The sequence below is a fragment of the Drosophila subobscura genome, chromosome A (assembly GCF_008121235.1).
Source record: "Drosophila subobscura isolate 14011-0131.10 chromosome A, UCBerk_Dsub_1.0, whole genome shotgun sequence".
Taxonomy (NCBI): domain Eukaryota; kingdom Metazoa; phylum Arthropoda; class Insecta; order Diptera; family Drosophilidae; genus Drosophila; species Drosophila subobscura.
In genome coordinates, this window is record NC_048530.1 from 115,633 (window position 1) to 138,744 (window position 23,112).

At 44.3% G+C, this 23,112-nt stretch overlaps 1 long non-coding RNA gene and 1 other non-coding gene across 2 annotated transcripts; both read left to right on the plus strand.

The window, feature by feature from the left end:
• The first annotated feature begins 132 nt into the window (after positions 1–132).
• Positions 133–16,819, plus strand: LOC117889634. The gene is made up of 2 exons (XR_004648525.1): positions 133–369; positions 15,460–16,819. It is a non-coding gene; the product is annotated as an uncharacterized LOC117889634 (long non-coding RNA).
• Positions 14,431–14,609, plus strand: LOC117889670. Its single transcript, XR_004648545.1, has one exon. It is a non-coding gene; the product is annotated as a 5.8S ribosomal RNA (ribosomal RNA).
• Positions 16,820–23,112: the final 6,293 nt, after the last annotated feature.

The following is a 23,112-nucleotide window of genomic DNA, read 5'->3' on the forward strand; positions in this document are numbered from 1 at the left end:
AAGTAAGATTTAAGACTTAAGGCGAGCGAAAAGAAATCAGTTCAGCACTAAGTCACTTTGTCTATATGGCAAATGTGAGATGCAGTGTATGGAGCGTCAATGATATGAGTATAGTATGAAAAATTAACGATTTAAGTCCTTCTTAAATTAGGCCATTTACCCATAGAGGGTGCCAGGCCCGTATAACGTTAATGATTAGTAGATGATGTTTCCAAAGAGTCGTGTTGCTTGATAGTGCAGCACTAAGTGGGTGGTAAACTCCATCTAAAACTAAATATAACCATGAGACCGATAGTAAACAAGTACCGTAAGGGAAAGTTGAAAAGAACTCTGAATAGAGAGTTAAACAGTACGTGAAACTGCTTAGAGGTTAAATATGTCTGTCTGGACGTTGATATGCAATGACTGCACCATCAAGTGGCCCATGCGACACCAAGCCAAAGCCTGTTACGCGCGGAACCCAGCAGAACGCAGCCCTCCTCCCGCCCAACCGACCGAGGGGCGCTGCCGCATGACGCGCGGCGCGATTAACCGAACCGGTCGCGAGCATGCAGGAAAGATAGATGTTAGGCTAATATTCGAGGAAAATTAGAACTAAACACAACTAAACTAGAGCAACTATAGCTAAGCAAGCAAAATTTTCAAAGTCAAAAATTAAATTAACTACGGGAGAGGTAGGCTAGTATAAGAGATTTAAGAAGAGGAAGGGAGGAGTCGAGGATATAATGTGATAGAGAGAATTATAATCCGAGCATAACACTCTAAAGGGCTCGTGCAAGGCATAATTCGATCTACACATTGGAAGGAACAAAGGAATATAGTTTCTAGTGGGTCTAATGGGAATCGTAAAGTTTACGCGGCTCAACAAGTCAGGGCTGTCTACATCCCCTTGATCAAGTTGTGCATACAAATTACACCAAGCATTTTTCTACGACTAACTAAGGATGGAAGATTTATTAAAAGAAGTCTACTACGGTAGGATGGCAGTCTCACAGTTGCATCCCAGTTGAGGCCCCGTAGGGCAAATAATAAGAAGTTTTTCTGTACTGATTCAATACGGTCCTGATGTATGTTGTACTGAGGGCACCATACACATGAGCCGTATTCTAAAAATCGGACGAACAAGCGAGATATAGAGAGTCTTCGTTATATAGGGGTCATCAAATTCCTTTGACCACCTCTTTATAAACCCAAGCACACCCATGGCTTTATTTACCATGGTAGAAATGTGTTCAGAAAACTTTAACTTGGGGTCTAGTTTAACACCAAGATCATCAACTAATGTAATTCTCTCAAGAGAACTACCGCAGAGGGTGTAAGGTGCCAGTAAGGGGCTGGAGCGATGAAAAGTCATTACTTTGCACTTCGAGGCATTAAGGTGTAACATATTTGCGCAACACCATGACTGAAAGCTATTGAGATCAGATTGCAAGCGAGAGTGAAATGAGATGTCCTTATACTGGACACAGAGCTTAACATCATCCGCATACATAAGTATTCGAGAATTTGTTAAGACAGAAGGCAGGTCATTAATAAAGAGTGTGAAAAGTAAGGGGCCTAAATGGCTACCCTGTGGTACTCCAGAAGTAACCATGACAGGTAAAGATAAGGAGTTTTTGAAACGGACCCTTTGAGACCTAGAACACAGGTAGCTAAAATCCATCTCAACAGATTGGGCGGAAACCCTAGAAGGTCGAGCTTTTGTGCAAGAAATGGTTTACCAATGCCTTACTGAAGTCAGTGTAAATAACATCCGTCTGCAAAACCCCTTTGAAACGGAAGGTCACAGGTAGCTAGAAATCCATCTCAACAGATTAGGCAAACCCTAGAAGGTCGAGAGTTTTGTGCAAGAAGTGGTTTACAGAATCGAATGCCTTACTGAAGTCAGTGTAAATAACATCCGTCTGCAAGTTACCTTTGAATCCTTTAATGACAAAGGAGGTGAACTCTAAAAGATTAGTGGTTGTTGATCGTCGCCGTATAAATCCGTGCTGAGCTGGAGATATAAATGATTTGCAAAGATGTTGCAAGTGCGGAGTTAAAATTTTCTCGAACATTTTAGGAATAGCGGATAACTTAGATATACCTCTATAGTTTTTGGCGTCAGACTTGCTACCTTTCTTATGGAGAGGAATTATAAAGGATTCCTTCCAGATGGGGGGAAAGCTAGAAGAATGGATGGAAAGATTGAATAATTTAAGCAAAGGTCCGCACAGAGACTCGGCACAGTACCTGAGTACACAGCCTGAGTAGCTCCGTCAGGGCCCGGTGAAAATACCGGCTTAACTAATTTAAGTTTATGAAGTAAGGAGCCTTCATTTAACATAGGGCAGAAAATGCCATTCGACCTTGGTAAACTATATGGATACATAGTGCCTGGGTAGCTTTCCTGGGAATAGGTGGAAAAATTGTAAAAAGATCGGCGATTGCCTGATCATTGTTTGCCGACATTGAATTTTAACATCCGCACAGGGCTCGGCAAAATGCCATTCGACCTTGGTAAAATATATGGATACATAGTGCCTGGGGCAGCCATTCGACCTTGGTAAACTATATGGATACATAGTGCCTGGGTTTTCCTGGGAATAGGTGGTTTGCAAAAATTGTGCAAAAAGATCGGCGATTGCCTGATCATTGTTTGCCGACATATTCAAAAATGATAGCATGGATGGATGTGCGGACGTTCTACGCTTACTGTTTACAAAGCTGTAGAACTGTTTAGGGTCCTGTGAAAAACGTATCCTGCATCGAAGTAGGTAGTTCCTATAGCATTGAGCATTAAGAACAGTGAAATTTGACCGAGCTATTAAGTAATTAGAAAGAGAAGAGGGAGAACCAACTTCTTGAGATTTTTAAATAGTCTTGATTTTAGGTTCTTTAGACTGGATAACTCTTTGGTGAACCAAGGAGGTTTCGAACCAAGGAGGTTTCGCAGATCTAGTCGGACATGAGAACAGTGGGACACACGTGTCAAAAATTGTGTCAAGTACATTGTAAAAAAATGTTTGTGCCTTCAATGACGTCAGTGCACGAGTACAGAGCGGACCAATCAAAATCCCTAATTAAGTTATTGAGCTTCGTAAACTCGGCTTTACGAAAGCAGCGGACGCGTTCAGATAGCCTACCCGCACGATCCGATACAGTAGGTCCAATATCTACCGACACTTCGAAAGTAGGATGATAGCAGTCTTCAGGAATAGTGAGCGGGAGTGCTCGTGTTAACAACGATAAGGTCGGATCCGAGACAAAGCACAGATCAAGCAATCGACCCAAGGAGTTTTTCACATGGTTGACTTGAGACAGGGATAGGTCTAATAAGCCATCAATAAAATCATGTCGTGACATGGGCACAAGGTTATTTGACTCGTTAACCGAAGACCAAACAGTACCTGGCAGGTTGAAATCCCCAAGAACTATTAAATGGTCTTTGTCAGATAGCGAGGAAGATACAGTTTTTAAGGCGGACAAGTGCTGCTCGTATATTAATACATCCGAAGTCGGTGGAATATACGAGCAAGTGACATAAATAGACTGGCCGGGAAGAATCAGTCTAACACAGAGGAATTCCAAGTCTTGTGAAACCTGGACTATGAAAAGTTCCGACGTGAAGTAAGAGTTTACTGCAATCAGAACGCCTCCTCCACGCCGAGACGAACGATCATTCCTATAAATTGTGTACCTATCTGCCAAAACTTCGGAACTAAGAATGTCCGGCTTTAACCAGGTTTCGGTAAACACAATAACATGGGATGAAAATGTGAAACTATCCATAAAAGTGTGCTCAGCTTACTACGTAAGCCGCGAGCATTTTGATAGGCTACAACGAGGGAAATTAGTTTTTTGACTGCGAGGAATTGCAGTGGGAAGAGGTGGGCAGAGCAGAGGAGGAATAAGCAGAAGAGGAAAGAGTAGAGGAGGAAGGAGCACTGGCCTCACTACTAGGAAGAGTTATGGGGGGCCTATTTTTCTTCTTAGCCTTAAACTCTTTCACAACCAGGTGCTCTGGCCAAAATTTGGATGAGCAAATGGTCTCGAAATGAGTTGGAGACACGCTAATCTTGAAAGAGGATATCTCCCTGGCATAAGAGAAATTAAACTTCTCCACCTTTAAGCCATCGGTTTTTATTTTGCTTTGTATAAAAGCAGTTACATCATTAGATGTGAGGTCAGGGGCAAGCCGAGAGACAAAAACTTGCCGCTTTGGTGGGACTCCCACCAGAGGTTTTGGCACCACAGGTCTGATACCTGTGACGGCAATATCCGGTGGTCCGGGACGTTTATTAACTGGTGGGATCGAAATAGATGGGATGGGCTTTGGAACGGACTCGACAGACACGGACGCTACAGTGCTAACTGGCTGCATGTTCTCCGAGATGATCGATTCGGTAGCCGAAACTTGATCACCAGCAGCTGTCGTTGCCATTGGAGTGGCAAACGAAATTAGCTGCTGCACTATCGGAGTGGACGGAGACAGTTGATCAGCAGCGAGCGATCGAGGGACAGGCACTTGCAGATCACGAGGAGTGACTTTTTTGCGCCTAGGAGACTCATTCAGCAGTTTAAAACCGCTGAACTGAGACTCCATGGCTAGAAGCCGATCGTACTGCTTCTTAAAGCCCACGGTCAGCTCCTTAAAGCCCTTTCGCGTCTGCCTCATAAATGTGACCATGTCGTTCTCGACAGACCGACATGCCTCGCAACTGTAATGCAGACCATTACGCTTTGAAATTGCGTCACCCACGAGGCCTGAAAACCCAATACATTTTGCGTGCACTACATTATCGCAGAGCCAGCATGGGATGTTCGGCTGGTCGTGGGTGATCTGCTTCTTGCAAGCCTTAGCGGAACACACAACCACGTATTCCATTATTTCTATTATTTATATTAAATATAGAAATAAAAAACGAAAATAAATAAATGAAATATATAAAAATAATTTTCTCAAAAACAAATAGCAGTGAAACCAGTGTGCCGACAAATGCAAATAAGCAGTGCTTAAAGCGGGATCGAAAACAGATGAGCGCAGAGAGTAGAGAAAGAAGAAACGCAGCGACAGCTAGCGCGCGCTACTGCACAGAAAGTATTGAGAGCGAGAGAGGGAGAACAGTTATTTGAGCTAGAGAATGGAAGGCAGAAGCGCAACTACAAGAGAGAGCGGCTAATAGTGAGGGCGTACTTACAAAAAAGAAAAAGCACAAACACACAACCAACCGACGCACAATTTAACACGATTAAATTACAATTCTAAACAAATGAAAGGCATGCACTCGCGTATTAGCTTATGTAAGAAAAGTGGCAAGTTATTAGGCAATTATTAGAAGATAAGCCCGATGATCCTGAATATCCGTTATGGAAAATTCATCATTAAAGTTGTAATATTTTAACAATATTGGACATTGGACATTAAGGATATTGTAATCTATTAGCATATACCAAATTTATCATAAAATATGGCTTATAGTATTGTAACGAACCCTTTTTCCGGTCGTATGACCTGGGCTGAGCTGACTCAGCGGGAAATGGGGTGGTTGCAACGAATTTGTATTGTTGCCTCGACGACCAAGTAATAACGCAGGATTGGTTTAATTCTGATAGTTCAGGTTTTATTCGGTATATTAAGGTTAATCTGTTAGCCTAGCTTATTGCCATAATATCGCTATCGTACGACCTGCCGACTTTGGAGGGTTGGACCCGGGCGTTGCACGCTTATGCCGCTGAACTGGGGCAATTTGACCTTAATCCGCCACACAAATTCCGCACTCTAACGGTTCGCCTTTCACCGTTCAAACCTCGTCCAAAATCTACTGTCTACTCTGATTACGCAAGACTCACTCTGGGTCTTCGATGTCGCTGGTCCCGTTACAACTTCCGTTATTATGCACTTCGATTCACTTGTACTCCCGAACACTCGACTTAGCTCTTGGGCTGCTCACGCGCGAAGATCCCGTGCCTTGGCTGCCGCCCTCCTTATAAAGGCGCCGGCTAACGGTTCTCCCACGAGGTCAGTACTTTTCCATCGCCGATTCTGATGCTTTCTCCCTTCTTCGTAACGGGACCTCGATCTCATGGCCATATTTGGTCATGCGTCGGTCCGCTGCCGGCCCGATCCCATCCTTCCACTCTCTTTTGAGCCGCCATATTGGGCTCCCCGCTCTCTGAGCGCCTCTTCCAGATTCTCCTCTCTTCTGCGTCGCCATCTTGGGCTCCCCGCTCTCTGAGCGCCTCTTCCATATTCGCCGTGCTCGGATATCCGAGCCCTAGGCTTTAACCCTGTAAAGCCTGTGAGGAACACGTTCCCTCACACTCCCCTCTTTCTTCGGGAAGCGGAAAGCCTCCGTTTTCCGCTGTACCGGCGCGTCGCTTTTGAATCAACGCGCGCGCCTTCGAATTGGTGCGCGCGCAGCCTCCGGTCGAACCGGTCCCGGTTAACCGGTTCGGTGCCGCCAGACCGATGTAACCTGCCCCCACGATCGATAGGTGGCGGGGCTGCCCTATCTACGGCAGTCCGCGCTGCGATCGATAGGTGGCCCGTTGGCAGATCGGGGAAACTCGGTGTTGAGAATCGATAGTCGGCGGGTTGCCAGATCGGGAAGAATCGATGTTGTGATCGATCCGGTGCGGGGTTGCATTGTCGCGAACTCGATAATGCGCGGGGTTGCATCTTCGTGAACTCGATAATGCGCGGGGTTGCATCTTCGCGAACCCGATACGGCGCGGGGTTGCCAGACCTAGTGAATTCGTTTTTTTCTTCCTCACATGGTTCGTGCTTCCGGTAAGTAATTAATTAAAATAAACACACATCTTTTTTTCCCATTACTCACTTTTGACTCCCCTCTCCTAGGTCATTCCTCGTCGCCGCGCGTAGTCGTCCACCCTGTCCGTTCTACATACGCCTTGTCGCCCGCTATCCCTGTCGATCCCGGAAGACCGTTGTCCCCGCGGCTGACATCGTGATCCGGTAGCGGACGCCGCGTTCCGTCACCAGCCGGTTGGTGCGCCGGCCCGTCAGCCTCGCACTGGCCTGTGCGCGGACCACGGTCTCAGGCCACTCCTCGGGCTCGAGCAGCGTCAATCGGAGCGCCGTTGGCTCCGACGCCTGTCGCTGCAGCGTCGGCCGGTGTCCTCGTCGCGGTTCTGGGCACGACGATTGTCGCCTGAACGGTGGGACCGGTGGTGCCGTCTCTGCTGTCGGCCGCTTGAGCGTTGGCGCCGGTGGTGCCGGCTCTTGCCACAGCCACGGACCCCGCTCCCACGGCTCCGAGGACTCGGCCGCGCTCTCCGCCTGTGGCCCCGCCCCTGGTCGCTGCTCCGCCTGCTCCTTCTTCTCCTGTGCCAGGGCCTCTGCTCGCAGGATCGTTGCCGCCGCTCGCAGCACCTGAGTAAAAATAAATTTCTTTATTTGTGATTCATGACGTGAAATATTATTTATTATTATTTATTGTGCATTTATGGTGTTAAATCGTTTGAACCAATCAATAAATAATAATAAATTTCTTTTTTATTTGTGATTCATGGTGTGAAATATTATTTATTATCATTTATTGTGCGTTTAGGGAGTGAAATAGTTTGAACCAATCCTTCCCCTTCCATGATGTGAAATATTATTTGTGATTCATGGTGTGAAATATTGTTCATTATCATTTATTGTGCGTTTATGGAGTCTCTTCGGCCGTTTATGGAGTGAATTTGTGGCCCGGTGCTCCTCCGCTTGCCTTTATATACTGGTGAGTGGATCTTTCGGAAGTGTGCCAGTGTGTTTTAACTCTCCCTTTTCCAGCTTGTTTTGACGTTTTACTACCCTTGTGGAATGTGATGCCTTGTGTGTACGCGCGTCAGGAAGTGGATTTACGGATCGATGCTCCTCCCTTTTTGACGGATGAGTGCGTTTCGCCGTCCCTCTTGCTGCTGCTCGGTTCCACCCAGGTCTGGTAAGTTTTGGATACAGTTGACGCCTCCTCACTATTAGAGTTTCTATCATTTATGGTAGTTACTTGTTCCCCGGATAGTTTAGTTACGTAGCCAATTGTGGAACTTTCTTGCTAAAATTTTAAAGAATACTAATTGAGTAAAACCAATTAGTTCTTATTAATTATAACGATTATCAATTAACAATCAATTCAGAACTGGCACGGACTTGGGGAATCCGACTGTCTAATTAAAACAAAGCGTTGTGATGGCCTAGCGGGTGTTGACACAATGTGATTTCTGCCCAGTGCTCTGAATGTCAAAGTGAAGAAATTCAAGTAAGCGCGGGTCAACGGCGGGAGTAACTATGACTCTCTTATAATATTCAACCTAGTCATCGATCGGTTGCTTAAGACCTTCCCTAACGAGATTGGTGCCACAGTCGGAAACGCCATAACAAACGCAGCAGCATTCCCAGATGATCTAGTCCTATTTGCGGAAACTCCAATGGGGCTTCAAAAACTGTTGGACACGACTGTTGACTTTCTGTCTTCAGTCGGGCTTACCCTAAACTCGGATAAATGTTTTACAATTGGAATAAAGGGGCAACCTAAACAGAAATGTACTGTGGTCGTACCACAGTACTTTTTTTTAAAATAGGTTCGCGCACGTGTCCAGCATTGAAGCGCTCAGACGAGTGGAACTATCTAGGCATAAAGTTCACTGCAGAGGGGAGGACCAGGTACAGTCCAGCCGAAGACCTCGGTCCAAAGCTGTTGAGACTGACAAGATCCCCCCTCAAACCTCAACAGAAAATGTTCGCCCTCAGAACTGTGCTTATCCCACAACTCTATCACAAGCTTACGCTTGGGAGTGTGATGATAGGTGTCCTGAGAAAGTGTGACATACTGGTACGTTCGGTCATAAGAAAATGGTTAGGTCTTCCATTTGACGTATCAACCGCATTCTTTCATGCTCCTCACACATGTGGGGGCCTCGGCGTGCCTTCAGTTCGTTGGGTAGCTCCCATGCTTCGGATGAAAAGATTGAGCAATATAAAGTGGGTCCATCTCGGTCAATCCGATACGGCCAACTCTTTCTTAGAAGACGAACTGAAGAAAGCTCGAGGTAGAACTCTGACTGGAGAAAGTGAGTTGATAACACGTGCAGCGATCGAAACGTACTGGGTAGCGGCCTACGTGAGGCGCGACAATTTCGTCCGCAACACGGGTGGGTGAGTCAGCCCACGCGTTTGCTAGCAGAAAGAGATTACAAAAATGGAATCAAACTGCGAATAAATGCACTCCCCTCAAGGTCTCGTAACACGAGGGGAAGGCATGCCATGGATCAACAATGCCGGGCAGGATGTGATGCTCCCGAAACAAACAACCACATCCTGCAAAATTGCTACCGTACGCATGGGAAGCGGGTAGCAAGGCATAACTGCGTGGTCAACAACCTCAAGAGAATTCTTGAGGAGAAGGGCCACACAGTACACGTCGAACCGAACGTGCAGGGCAATTCCTCAGTATGTAAGCCCGACCTGGTGGCTATTCGACACAATCACGCATACGTGATTGATGCACAGATATTAACACATGGACTGTCTCTTGACCTAGCGCATCAGCGCAAGGTTGAGAAATATAAGAGACCTGAAGTTATATCGGCAGTGCAACGAGATTACGGTGTGTCCGGCAATGTCGAAGTCCTTTCCGCGACATTGAACTGGCGTGCAATCTGGAGCAACCAGTCCATCAAAGGACTAATCGCGAAAGATCTCCCATCAACTGGTGACAGTAATGTCATCAGCTCCAGAGTAGTGATTGGCGGAATATACTGCTTCCGACAGTTCATGTACCTTATAGGGTACACTAGAGATTGGACTTAGCCACAGCACTATGTGAGGAAAGAAGACGCCTGCTACCTAGGCTTAATGTAAAATTAGGTATAAACATCGCTGGTGTAGAACTAGAGGTGGGTTTTAGTACGTATGCGTGATGAGCTTCAACCTGTTGAAGTAAATTCATGAATCGTGCATGATAAAAGGGAATGGCTCCCTTTTGGTATCTTTTGAAGATTTCCCTTCCTCTGCGATCAAAAAAAAAAAAAAAAAAAAAAATAGCCAAATGCCTCGTCATCTAATTAGTGACGCGCATGAATGGATTAACGAGATTCCTACTGTCCCTATCTATCTACGACTGGATGGTTCGGTTGGTCTTTCGCCCCTATCTATGGAGATATGGATCTGAATAATAATCGCAGAAGGGGATTTAATTCTGTAATTCATAAGTCGAAAACATCAGATCAAGTTGATTCAAGACCTGCCGGTATCTCCCGGATGTTATCGGTCCAAACTTAATTGGACCAATGATATCCAACTTGAACAGCGAAACAAAGTGCAGAGGCTAACCAAGCAGGTTACCAATGTACGATATGTCGATAAGCAAACATTAGAATCTGAAACCATATAACGCCGCCCTAGTATACGCGAGCAAAATCTCTCAGTACCACCTGCCGAACCTCTCGGAAACATTCCAGCCAAACTGTTTTTATAAAATCATAATTGTAAAATAAATATATCCAGTTGTAAATCTTATATGTATTTTTTGTAATGATGTCAATATACTCATATAGTAGTAGCTAATGTACGTATGTAACATAACATTATAATAGCCGAGTCGATTGAGCCATGTCTGTCTGTCCGTCTGTCCGTCCGTCCGTCCCGTCTGTCCGTCTGTCCGTCTTGTTTGTTTGTCGGCTAGTTCTTAGAGACTATAAGAGCTAGAGCCACCAACTGCTGTATGCTCACACTGAAACCAGTGTATTTCAAAAATGAGCCCCGCCCCCTTCCGCCCCCGAAAATTACGAAAACCTCTCAAATTTTGAAGATAACAGAAAACTAAAAACGCCATTCCGTAGGGAATGACCATATCTATCAGATCACCAAATTGGGATCCGATTGGATCATTATTATAGCCATAATGAAGAAATTAATTTTCAGAGGCCAAACCCACCCCGTCCCGCAGCTTATAGCAGCACATTTTTTAATCGCGCTGTTTATGGCCTCTGCCCCTGACACTTCTCTGCCGCTGCCTCTGCCGCGACACTGCCTTGACTCTGCAAAGTGTGTCTCTAGGGGAGGGTGGCGAGCTAAAGGATATCGTGTTGGCGTTAGTAGTCCTGTTGATGTAGATCAGGGCTCGGCACCCATACAATTAACGAGCCGTTTTGCGTTTGTGTGTGAAGACGCACGCAAAACGGAACATTGGTATTGGTACGAATCACTGTATTACGCTTGTACGTGAGGGCAGCGCAGCAGCAGCGCCTTGTCCCGCACCCATGGGATAGGGCCGTGCCGAGCCCTGATGTAGATGACAGATGAAGAAAAAATGTAAAATTTGATAAATAACCGCTAAGTTGCAGATGTAGTACTGAGTGCCGGGTATAAAAGTTGTGACGCGTAAGAAGCGTCTCACACGTACCTTCTCGTTTTTTTTTGTAATGATGTCATATAGTAGTAGCTAATATACGTATGTAACATTTAATATCAAAATTACATTTTGTTGATATATTACAATATATTCATTTATAAAATCTGCGTGCATATGTATATACCATAATATGCACGCGTTGCGCTTATGTATTGTCCATCTCAGCTATGGGCATACATTGGTTAATGCAACAGCCTAAAAAGTACAATGTTGTACCTGCGTTCAGGTTAATACTTTTATACAAATTGATATTTATCAAACATTGTCAAATTACAACTTATTTATATTCATAAATATGGTAATATGTCATTTATGTAGAACTAAGACATTTCGCCACATTCTTTTAGGATAAAATAAAATTTTTGTTAATGGAACTGATATACGCCAGTAAAACGGTGTATTTTTAATTTCGTTCAACTTTTGACAAATGCTAAAAATTGTCTGAAAATTTTACGAAATGTTCAGCACATTGTGTATTATTGGATATATGTACATTTATGTACGAATATATTCATAATATGGATATTAATATTAAAAGTACGATATGTGAGCGCCCACATGTCACGTCGGCGCAAGGATGAGTTTTGTAAACTTGTCTTCGTACTGACGTAAAGGCACAATGGAATGAGGAAGAGCTAAGTATGTTAGCGCGAAAAGAGATTGAACTCGCAGCAAATAGTGATAAGCAAATTCTAAGCAAGATTAGAATCTGAAACCATATAACGCCGCCCTAGTATACGCGAGCAAAATCTCTTAGTACCACCTGCCGAACCTCTCGGAAACATTTCAGCCAAACTGTTTTTATAAAATCATAATTGTAAAATAAATATATCCAGTTGTAAATCTTATATGTATTTTTTGTAATGATGTCAATATACTCATATAGTAGTAGCTAATGTACGTATGTAACATAACATTATAATAGCCGAGTCGATTGAGCCATGTCTGTCTGTCCGTCCGTCCGTCTGTCCGTCTGTCCGTCTGTCCGTCCGTCCGTCTGTCCGTCTTGTTTGTCGGCTAGTTCTTAGAGACTATAAGAGCTAGAGCCACCAACTGCTGTATGCTCACACTGAAACCAGTGTATTTAAAAAATGAGCCCCGCCCCCCTTCCGCCCCCGAAAAAGGGCGAAAACCTCTCAAATTTTGAAGATAACAGAAAACTAAAAACGCCATTCCGTAGGGAATGACCATATCTATCAGATCACCAAATTGGGATCCGATTGGATCATTATTATAGCCATAATGAAGAAATTAATTTTCAGAGGCCAAACCCACCCCGTCCCGCAGCTTATAGCAGCACATTTTGCTTCGCGCTGTTTATGGCCTCTGCCCCTGACACTTCTCTGCCGCTGCCTCTGCCGCGACTCTGCCTTGACTCTGCAAAGTGTGTCTCTAGGGGAGGGTGGCGAGCTAAAGGAGCGTGTTGGCGTTAGTAGTCCTGTTGATGTAGATCAGGGCTCGGCACACATACAATTAACGAGCCGTTTTTGCGTTTGTGTGTGAAGACGCACGCAAAACGGAACATTGGTATTGGTACGAATCACTGTATTACGCTTGTACGTGAGGGCAGCGCAGCAGCAGCGCCTTGTCCCGCACCCCATGGGATAGGGCCGTGCCGAGCCCCTGATGTAGATGACAGATGAAGAAAAAATGTAAAATTTGATAAATAACCGCTAAGTTGCAGATGTAGTACTGAGTGCCGGGTATAAAATTGTGACGCGTAAGAAGCGTCTCACACGTACCTTCTCGTTTTTTTTTTCCAATGATGTCATATAGTAGTAGCTAATATACGTATGTAACATTTAATATCAAAATTACATTTTGTTGATATATTACAATATATTCATTTATAAAAAATCTGCGTGCATATGTATATACCATAATATGCACGCGTTGCGCTTATTTATTGTCCATCTCAGCTATGGGCATACATTGGTTAATGCAACAGCCTAAAAAGTACAATGTTGTACCTGCGTTCAGGTTAATACTTTTATACAAATTGATATTTATCAAACATTGTCAAATTACAACTTATTTATATTCATAAATATGGTAATATGTCATTTATGTAGAACTAAGACATTTCGCCACATTCTTTTATTTATTTAAAATTTTTTTTTATTTATTTTATTTTTAATTTTTCGTTCAACTTTTTGACAAATGCTAAAAAATTGTCTGAAAATTTTACGAAATGTTCAGCACATTGTGTATTATTAGATATATGTACATTTATGTACGAATATATTCATAATATGGATATTAATATTAAAAGTACGATATGTGAGCGCCCACATGTCACGTCGGCGCAAGGATGAGTTTTGTAAACTTGTCTTCGTACTGACGTAAAGGCACAATGGAATGAGGAAGAGCTAAGTATGTTAGCGCGAAAAGAGATTGAACTCGCAGCAAATAGTGATAAGCAAATTCTAAGCAAGATTAGAATCTGAAACCATATAACGCCGCCCTAGTATACGCGAGCAAAATCTCTTAGTACCACCTGCATAACCTCTCGGAAACATTTCAGCAAAACTGTTTTTTGTAAAATCATAATTGTAAAATAAATATATCCAGTTGTAAATCTTATATGTATTGTTTGTAATGATGTCAATATACTCATATAGTAGTAGCTAATATACGTATGTAGCATTTAATATCAAAATTACACATTGATGATATATTACAATATATTGATTTATAAAATCAGCGTGCATATGGACCATAATGTATTGTCCATCAGAGCTATGGGCATACATTGGTTAATGCAACAACCTAAAAAGTACAATGTTGTACCTGTGTTCAGGTTAATTCTTTTATATAAATTGATATTTATCAAACATTGTCAAATTACATATTATTTATATTCATAAATATGGTAAGATATCGTTTATATAAAAATAAGACATTTCGCAAAATTTTTTAGGATAAAAAAATACAATTTTATTGAAGGAATTGATATATGCCAGTAAAATGGTGTATTTTTTAATTTCTTTCAATAAAACATATCTGACAAATGTAATAACAAACAAATTTTAATCACTCTAAGCGGTGGATCACTCGGCTCATGGGTCGATGAAGAACGCAGCAAACTGTGCGTCATCGTGTGAACTGCAGGACACATGAACATCGACATTTTGAACGCATATCGCAGTCCATGCTGTTATGTACTTTAATTAATTTTATAGTGCTGCTTGGACTACATATGGTTGAGGGTTGTAAGACTATGCTAAATAAGTTGTTTGAAAATTTTACGAAATTTTCAAGCATATTGTATATTATTGGATATATGTACACTTATGTACAAATATATTCATAATATTGATATTAAATGGAAATGCATTATCTCTCATTGTTGTATATATTTGTGTGAGAATAACGAAGAAAATATATTATTTTTTTCCTTCTTGGATCAAAAAATACTGAGGAATGTCTAGCATAAAAAATTATTTATTTTTTTTTTCATCTAGAATTGCCTCTTATTAACGGTTTGAAAGGAATGTTGTTGTAAAAATAAATATTAAATATTCTTCGTGGTGTTTGTTATAAAATACGGACATTTTAATGATTTCATTATGAGAACGTGCTATATATAATAATATTGTATTAGTATCATTATAATTTTAATATATGTATATACAACCTCAACTCATATGGGACTACCCCCTGAATTTAAGCATATTAATTAGGGGAGGAAAAGAAACTAACCAGGATTTTCTTAGTAGCGGCGAGCGAAAAGAAATCAGTTCAGCACTAAGTCACTTTGTCTATATGGCAAATGTGAGATGCAGTGTATGGAGCGTCAATATTCTAGTATGAGAAATTAACGATTTAAGTCCTTCTTAAATGAGGCCATTTACCCATAGAGGGTGCCAGGCCCGTATAACGTTAATGATTATTAGATGATGTTTCCAAAGAGTCGTGTTGCTTGATAGTGCAGCACTAAGTGGGTGGTAAACTCCATCTAAAACTAAATATAACCATGAGACCGATAGTAAACAAGTACCGTGAGGGAAAGTTGAAAAGAACTCTGAATAGAGAGTTAAACAGTACGTGAAACTGCTTAGAGGTTAAGCCCGATGAACCTGAATATCCGTTATGGAAAATTCATCATTAAAGTTGTAATATTTTAACAATATTATAATAATAGTGTGAATTTTTTCCATATAAGGACATTGTAATCTATTAGCATATACCAAATTTATCATAAAATATGGCTTATAGTTTATTCAAATTATTATGCTTGCATTTTAACATAGAATAAATGTCATTAATTTGATAAAGTGTTGATAAATTAAAATTAATACAGTGCGTTAATTTTCCGAAATTATATAATGGCATAATTATCATCGATATTTGTGTTTATTATAAGCATTTGTATGATTAACAATGCGAAAGATTCAGGATACCTTCGGGACCCGTCTTGAAACACGGACCAAGGAGTCTAACATATGTGCAAGTTATTGGGAGATAAACCTAATAGCGTAATTAACTTGACTAATAATGGGATTAGTTTTTAACTATTTATAGATAATTAACACAATCCCGGGCGTTCTATATAGTTATGTATAATAATATTTATATTATTTATGCCTCTAACTGGAACGTACCTTGAGCATATATGCTGTGACCCGAAAGATGGTGAACTATACTTGATCAGGTTGAAGTCAGGGGAAACCCTGATGGAAGACCGAAACAGTTCTGACGTGCAAATCGATTGTCAGAATTGAGTATAGGGGCGAAAGACCAATCGAACCATCTAGTAGCTGGTTCCTTCCGAAGTTTCCCTCAGGATAGCTGGTGCATTTTAATGTTATATAAAATAATCTTATCTGGTAAAGCGAATGATTAGAGGCCTTAGGGTCGAAACGATCTTAACCTATTCTCAAACTTTAAATGGGTAAGAACCTTAACTTTCTTGATATGAAGTTTAAGGTTATGATATAATGTGCCCAGTGGGCCACTTTTGGTAAGCAGAACTGGCGCTGTGGGATGAACCAAACGTAATGTTACGGTGCCCAAATTAACAACTCATGCAGAAACCATGAAAGGCGTTGGTTGCTTAAAACAGCAGGACGGTGATCATGGAAGTCGAAATCCGCTAAGGAGTGTGTAACAACTCACCTGCCGAAGCAACTAGCCCTTAAAATGGATGGCGCTTAAGTTGTATACCTATACATTACCGCTAAAGTAGATGATTTATATTACTTGTGATATAAATTTTGAAACTTTAGTGAGTAGGAAGGTACAATGGTAAGCGTAGAAGTGTTTGGCGTAAGCCTGCATGGAGCTGCCATTGGCACAGATCTTGGTGGTAGTAGCAAATAATCGAATGAGACCTTGGAGGACTGAAGTGGAGAAGGGTTTCGTGTGAACAGTGGTTGATCACGAGTTAGTCGGTCCTAAGTTCAAGGCGAAAGCCGAAAATTTTCAATTAAAAAATCAGTAAGCATATATTGTCAAATCTTTAATGATTTTTTGAAACACTTGAATAATTTTGAACGAAAGGGAATACGGTTCCAATTCCGTAACCTGTTGAGTATCCGTTTGTTATTAAATATGGGCCTCGTGCTCATCCTGGCAACAGGAACGACCATAAAGAAGCCGTCGAGAGATATCGGAAGAGTTTTCTTTTCTGTTTTATAGCCGTACTACCATGGAAGTCTTTCGCAGAGAGATATGGTAGATGGGCTAGAAGAGCATGACATATACTGTTGTGTCGATATTTTCTCCTCGGAACTTGAAAATGTATGGCGGGGACACGCAAACTTCTCAACAGGCCGTACCAATATCCGCAGCTGGTCTCCAAGGTGAAGAGTCTCTAGTCGATAGAATAATGTAGGTAAGGGAAGTCGGCAAATTAAATCCGTAACTTCGGGATAAGGATTGGCTCTGAAGATTGAGATAGTCGGGCTTGATTGGGAAACAATAACATGGTTTATGTGCTCGTTCTGGGTAAATAGAGTTTCGAACCTTTCGTTCCCCGGATAGTTTAGTTACGTAGCCAATTGTGGAACTTTCTTGCTCGAACTTTTGGTGCGAAACTTAGTTCTTATTAATTATAACGATTATCAATTAACAATCAATTCCGAACTGGCACGGACTTGGGGAATCCGACTGTCTAATTAAAACAAAGCATTGTGCTGGCCCTAGCGGGTGCTGACAGACCGCCAAATGTCAGGGAAGAAATTCAAGTAAAATGGCCGTGGGCCAAATCCTCGTCATCTAATTAGGACGCCAGCGACGTTATCTACTTTGTCTAGCGTTGGCGCGAGCTCGACGTCGAGCGTTCCCGCCCGCAAAAAACGCCGGCCGAAGGATCCGTCGACCAAAAAGGAAGCCGAGAAGGGGCCAAAAAGATCGCTCTTGGAATAGGGATGTCTGGAGAGACGCCGATCCCAGCGGTCAGATCGCCGCCTTCGTCGCTCCCTTTTGAGCCCTTTGCCACATACGACACCGCTGCCACCACCGCTGCCAGCCGCTGCCACCGCTGCCACCACCTCTGCCGCTGCCTGCCGCTGCCGCTGCCACCGCTGCCGCCGCTGCCGCTGCACACTGCCCCATGCCCCTGCCACGACTATTGTCGCGGCTGGGTATTCAGCTGTTACCGCCGAGTTGTCCGCCATACGGATGTCGGTGAACGAGGCAGTCCTCAAGGGAGGTATGTCCGCCGAAGCCTCCATGGCCGTTCTCGTCGCTACCAACAGGTACGACGAGCTCGTCATGGCACTGGCTGGGGACAAGGTGCGCCTGGAGGAGAGGGCACGTATGCCGCCTCCACAGACCCCAGCTGCCGCTGCCGCCACCGCTGCCGCCACCGCTGGCCACCGCTGCCTCACCGCTGCGTAGTGGCGTATGTGGGCACCGAGCACTGCTGTCCCGCCGATTGCCAAGCCCCGCCAAAACCTGAAACCTGGTCGGCTCTTATCAAGAGCAGGAACCCGGAGGAGACTGGGAAGCAGTTGGTCGAGCGTGTCAAGAAGGACGTGGTGCCCAAACTTGGAGTCAGAGTTCATGAAGTTCGCGAACTGAAGAGTGGAGGTGCGATCATTCGCACGCCTTCAGTGAGCGAGCTCAGGAAGGTAGTGGATAGCGCCAAGTTCCAGGAAGCACGGCTGTCCATCATTCGCAGCCGCTTTAAGGGCTTCCCGTCAGCACACTCTGGCCATCTGTTCGCACTGGTCCAGGAGCCGTATGTCGATGGAGGAACTCGGATCCATCATGGCGGATTACTGGTCCAGCCGTATTCGATGGAGCGGGCGGATTACTGGCCTTCCTTCGGGAATGCCAGTATTCCACGACCGCCCCCTTCGTGAGGATAAACCGAAAGCTGCCATCATCGTCGACGAACCGGACGCCATCTGCATGCCAATAGATCTCCTTACTACCGAACATGGAGTATGCGTTAGAGTGCAAGGAAGATTTGGCTCAATCATCCTATGCTCCGTGTACTGCCAATTCAACACCGACTTGGCCCCGTACCTCAGGTATCTGGATGCGGTGCTGCTGCTGGCCAGCCGCACGCCTGTCATCTTGGTTTAGCAAACTCTCCGAGCATGCTCGGGGACAAGCTAACTATGCACGGGGCGAGCTGCTGTCTGAGTGGATTACCGAGAACCGAGCCGGCGTGCTCAACGAAGCCATTCGGGTGTTTACATTCGACAACCGCAACAACCGCCACAGCGACATCGATGTAACAATCGCCAATGAGGCAGCGACCATGTGGGCCACATACGACTGGAAAGTGAGGGAATGGGACACCAGCGACCACAACATGATCCATGTTGAGGTGACGCGTGATCCGACCGACACAGTTGATAGCTTTGCTCCTGTGCCGTCCTTGAAGCTTTCCAATGCGCGCTGGCGACTTTTTGAGGACGAAGTGGTAAGGGAGACATCCGAATGGACGGAGAACATCGCCAAATCGCCGTTGGACGACCAAGTGTCTGCATTGCGCTCTGTAGTGCACAGAGTGCGCGACAGAGTGCTGGGACGCAGCACGCCGAGAGCCGCGAGGAAGATAGTTTGGTGGACGGCCGAACTACACTCCAAACGCCGAAAGGTCAGGAGACTGAGGCGGCGGCTGCAGGACGCACGTCGGCACGAGACCGACGAAGCAGAGCAACTTGTTGTTGAGCTAAGGATCTCCTCAGCGCAATACAAGAAGCTCATCCTGAGGACGAAGGAAGACAACTGGCGACGCTTCGTGGGAGACAACAGAGACGATCCATGGGGGCACGTCTACAGGATTTGCCGAGGCCGCAAAAAGAGCACGGAGATTGGATGCCTTCAGACGGATGGTGGGCCGGTCGCAACATGGAAACTTTTCCCCTCCTTGCAACTTTTTCCCTGTTGCGGAGTCGAATGCGCACATTGCCATACCGTCCGAAGCTCCACTGGCCCTCAGAGATTCTGAGGTTGATGCTTGCGTCGCCAGGTTGAAAAACAGACGCTCTCCCGGCATGGACGGCATCACAGGTGCCATTTGCAAGGCAATGTGGCGTGCCATCCTCCAGCAAATGACAGCGTTGTACTCCCGCTGCCTGGAGACAGGATATTCCTCTGCGGAATGGAAGCACCCTAGGGTGGTTCCACTCTTGAAGGGGACCGATAAGGACAGGACGGATCCTGCTTCATATCGGGGTATATGTCTATTGCCAGTGCTGGGAAAAGTACTAGAGGGAATCATCTGAAGGACACCATACCGGATGGCTGCAGATGGCAATTTGGATTTCGCGAAGGACGCTGAGTGGAGGATGCTTCAGCCAGTCGGGCGAAATACGTGCTCGGAATCTTCGTGGATTTCAAGGGAGCCTTCGACAACGTCGAGTGGAATGCTGCGCTACGTCGTCTCCTAGAGCTGGGCTGCCGTGAAGCAGGCTTGTGCCGAAGCTTCTTCTCCGGCCGGAGTGCGAGCATTGTCAGCAGGCATGGATTAGCCACTGTTCCGGTGACAAGAGGTTGCCCACAGGGGTCCATAAGTGGTCCATTCATATGGAACATCTTGATGGACGTGCTGCTCCAGCGCTTGGAGCCACATGGCGCGCTCAGCTCGTATGCCGACGACCTGCTCCTCCTCATCGAGGGAAACGCCCGTACAGAGCTCGAGCGAAAAGGAGAAGAACTGATGTCTATCGTAGGCGCTTGGGGAGTTGATGTCAGCGTTGCCGTCTCAACTAGCAAGACCGCGATCATGCTGCTCAAGCGCAAACTTCAACGGCCGCCATTAGTACGGTTTGCAGGAGCAAGCCTGCCATATAAGCGCGAATATCGGTACCTCGGTATCACGGTCGGCGAGCGGTTGAACTTCATCCCGCACATCGAGGGCTTGGTACAGATCAAAAAAAGAGGCATGTTGGCCGATCAAAAAGAGGCATGTTGGCCTATCAAAAAGAGGCATGTTGGCCGAACAAAAAAGAGGCATGTGGCCGACCAAAAAATAGGCATGATGGTGGTGTACCAACCACAACCAGGCTGTAACAAGTAAGCTGACCGGAGTCGTAGGGGCATTGTCACGCGTAATGCGGACCGACTGGGATCTCAGTCCCCGCGCAAAGCGGACAATATATCGTCTCGGCGTGGAGGAGGCGTTCTGATTGCAGTAAACTCTTACTTCACGTCGGAACTTTTCATAGTCCAGGTTTCACAAGACTTGGAATTCCTCTGTGTTAGACTGATTCTTCCCGGCCAGTCTATTTATGTCACTTGCTCGTATATTCCACCGACTTCGGATGTATTAATATACGAGCAGCACTTGTCCGCCTTAAAAACTGTATCTTCCTCGCTATCTGACAAAGACCATTTAATAGTTCTTGGGGATTTCAACCTGCCAGGTACTGTTTGGTCTTCGGTTAACGAGTCAAATAACCTTGTTCCCATGTCACGACATGATTTTATTGATGGCTTATTAGACCTATCCCTGTCTCAAGTCAACCATGTGAAAAACTCCTTGGGTCGATTGCTTTGATCTGTGCTTTGTCTCGGATCCGACCTTATCGTTGTTAACACGAGCACTCCCGCTCACTATTCCTGAAGACTGCTATCATCCTACTTTCGAAGTGTCGGTAGATATTGGACCTACTGTATCGGATCGTGCGGGTAGGCTATCTGAACGCGTCCGCTGCTTTCGTAAAGCCGAGTTTACGAAGCTCAATAACTTAATTAGGGATTTTGATTGGTCCGCTCTGTACTCGTGCACTGACGTCATTGAAGGCACAAACATTTTTTACAATGTACTTGACACAATTTTTTGACACGTGTGTCCCACTCTCATGTCCGACTAGATCTGCGAAACCTCCTTGGTTCACCAAAGAGTTATCCAGTCTAAAGAACCTAAAATCAAGACTATTTAAAAAATCTCAAGAAGTTGGTTCTCCCTCTTCTCTTTCTAATTACTTAATAGCTCGCGCTCAAATTTCACTGTTCTTAATGCTCAATGCTATAGGAACTACCTACTTCGATGCAGGATACGTTTTTCACAGGACCCTAAACAGTTCTACAGCTTTGTAAACAGTAAGCGTAGAACGTCCGCACATCCATCCATGCTATCATTTTTGAATATGTCGGCAAACAATGATCAGGCAATCGCCGATCTTTTGCACAATTTTTCCAAACCACCTATTCCCAGGAAAGCTACCCAGGCACTATGTATCCATATAGTTTACCAAGGTCGAATGGCATTTTCTGCCCTATGTTAAATGAAGGCTCCTTACTTCATGAACTTAAATTAGTTAAGCCGGTATTTTCACCGGGCCTTGACGGAGTTCCCGGCTGTGTACTCAGGTACTGTGCCGAGTCTCTGTGCGGACCTTTGCTTAAATTATTCAATCTTTCCATCCATTCTTCTAGCTTTCCCCCCATCTGGAAGGAATCCTTTATAATTCCTCTCCATAAGAAAGGTAGCAAGTCTGACGCCAAAACTATAGAGGCATATCTAAGTTATCCGCTATTCCTAAAATGTTCGAGAAAATTTTAACTCCGCACTTGCAACATCTTTGCAAATCACTTATATCTCCAGCTCAGCACGGATTTATACGGCGACGATCAACAACCACTAATCTTTTAGAGTTCACCTCCTTTGTCATTAAAGGATTCCAAGGTAACTTGCAGACGGATGTTATTTACACTGACTTCAGTAAGGCATTCGATTCTGTAAACCACTCTCTTCTTGCACAAAAGCTCGACCTTCTAGGGTTTCCGCCCAATCTGTTGAGATGGATTTCTAGCTACCTGTGTTCTAGGTCTCAAAGGGTCCGTTTCAAAACTCCTTATCTTTACCTGTCATGGTTACTTCTGGAGTACCACAAGGTAGCCATTTAGGCCCCTTTACTTTTCACACTCTTTTATTAATGACCTGCCTTCTGTCTTAACAAATTCTCGAATACTTATGTATGCGGATGATGTTAAGCTCTGTGTCCAGTATAAGGACATCTCATTTCCCTCTCGCTTGCAATCTGATCTCAATAGCTTTCAGTCATGGTGTTGCGCAAATATGTTACACCTTAATGCCTCGAAGTGCAAAGTAATGACTTTTCATCGCTCCAGCCCCTTACTGGCACCTTTACACCCTCTGCGGTAGTTCTCTTGAGAGAATTACATTAGTTGATGATCTTGGTGTTAAACTAGACCCCAAGTTAAAGTTTTCTGAACACATTTCTACCATGGTAAATAAAGCCATGGGTGTGCTTGTTTTTATAAAGAGGTGGTCAAAGGAATTTGATGA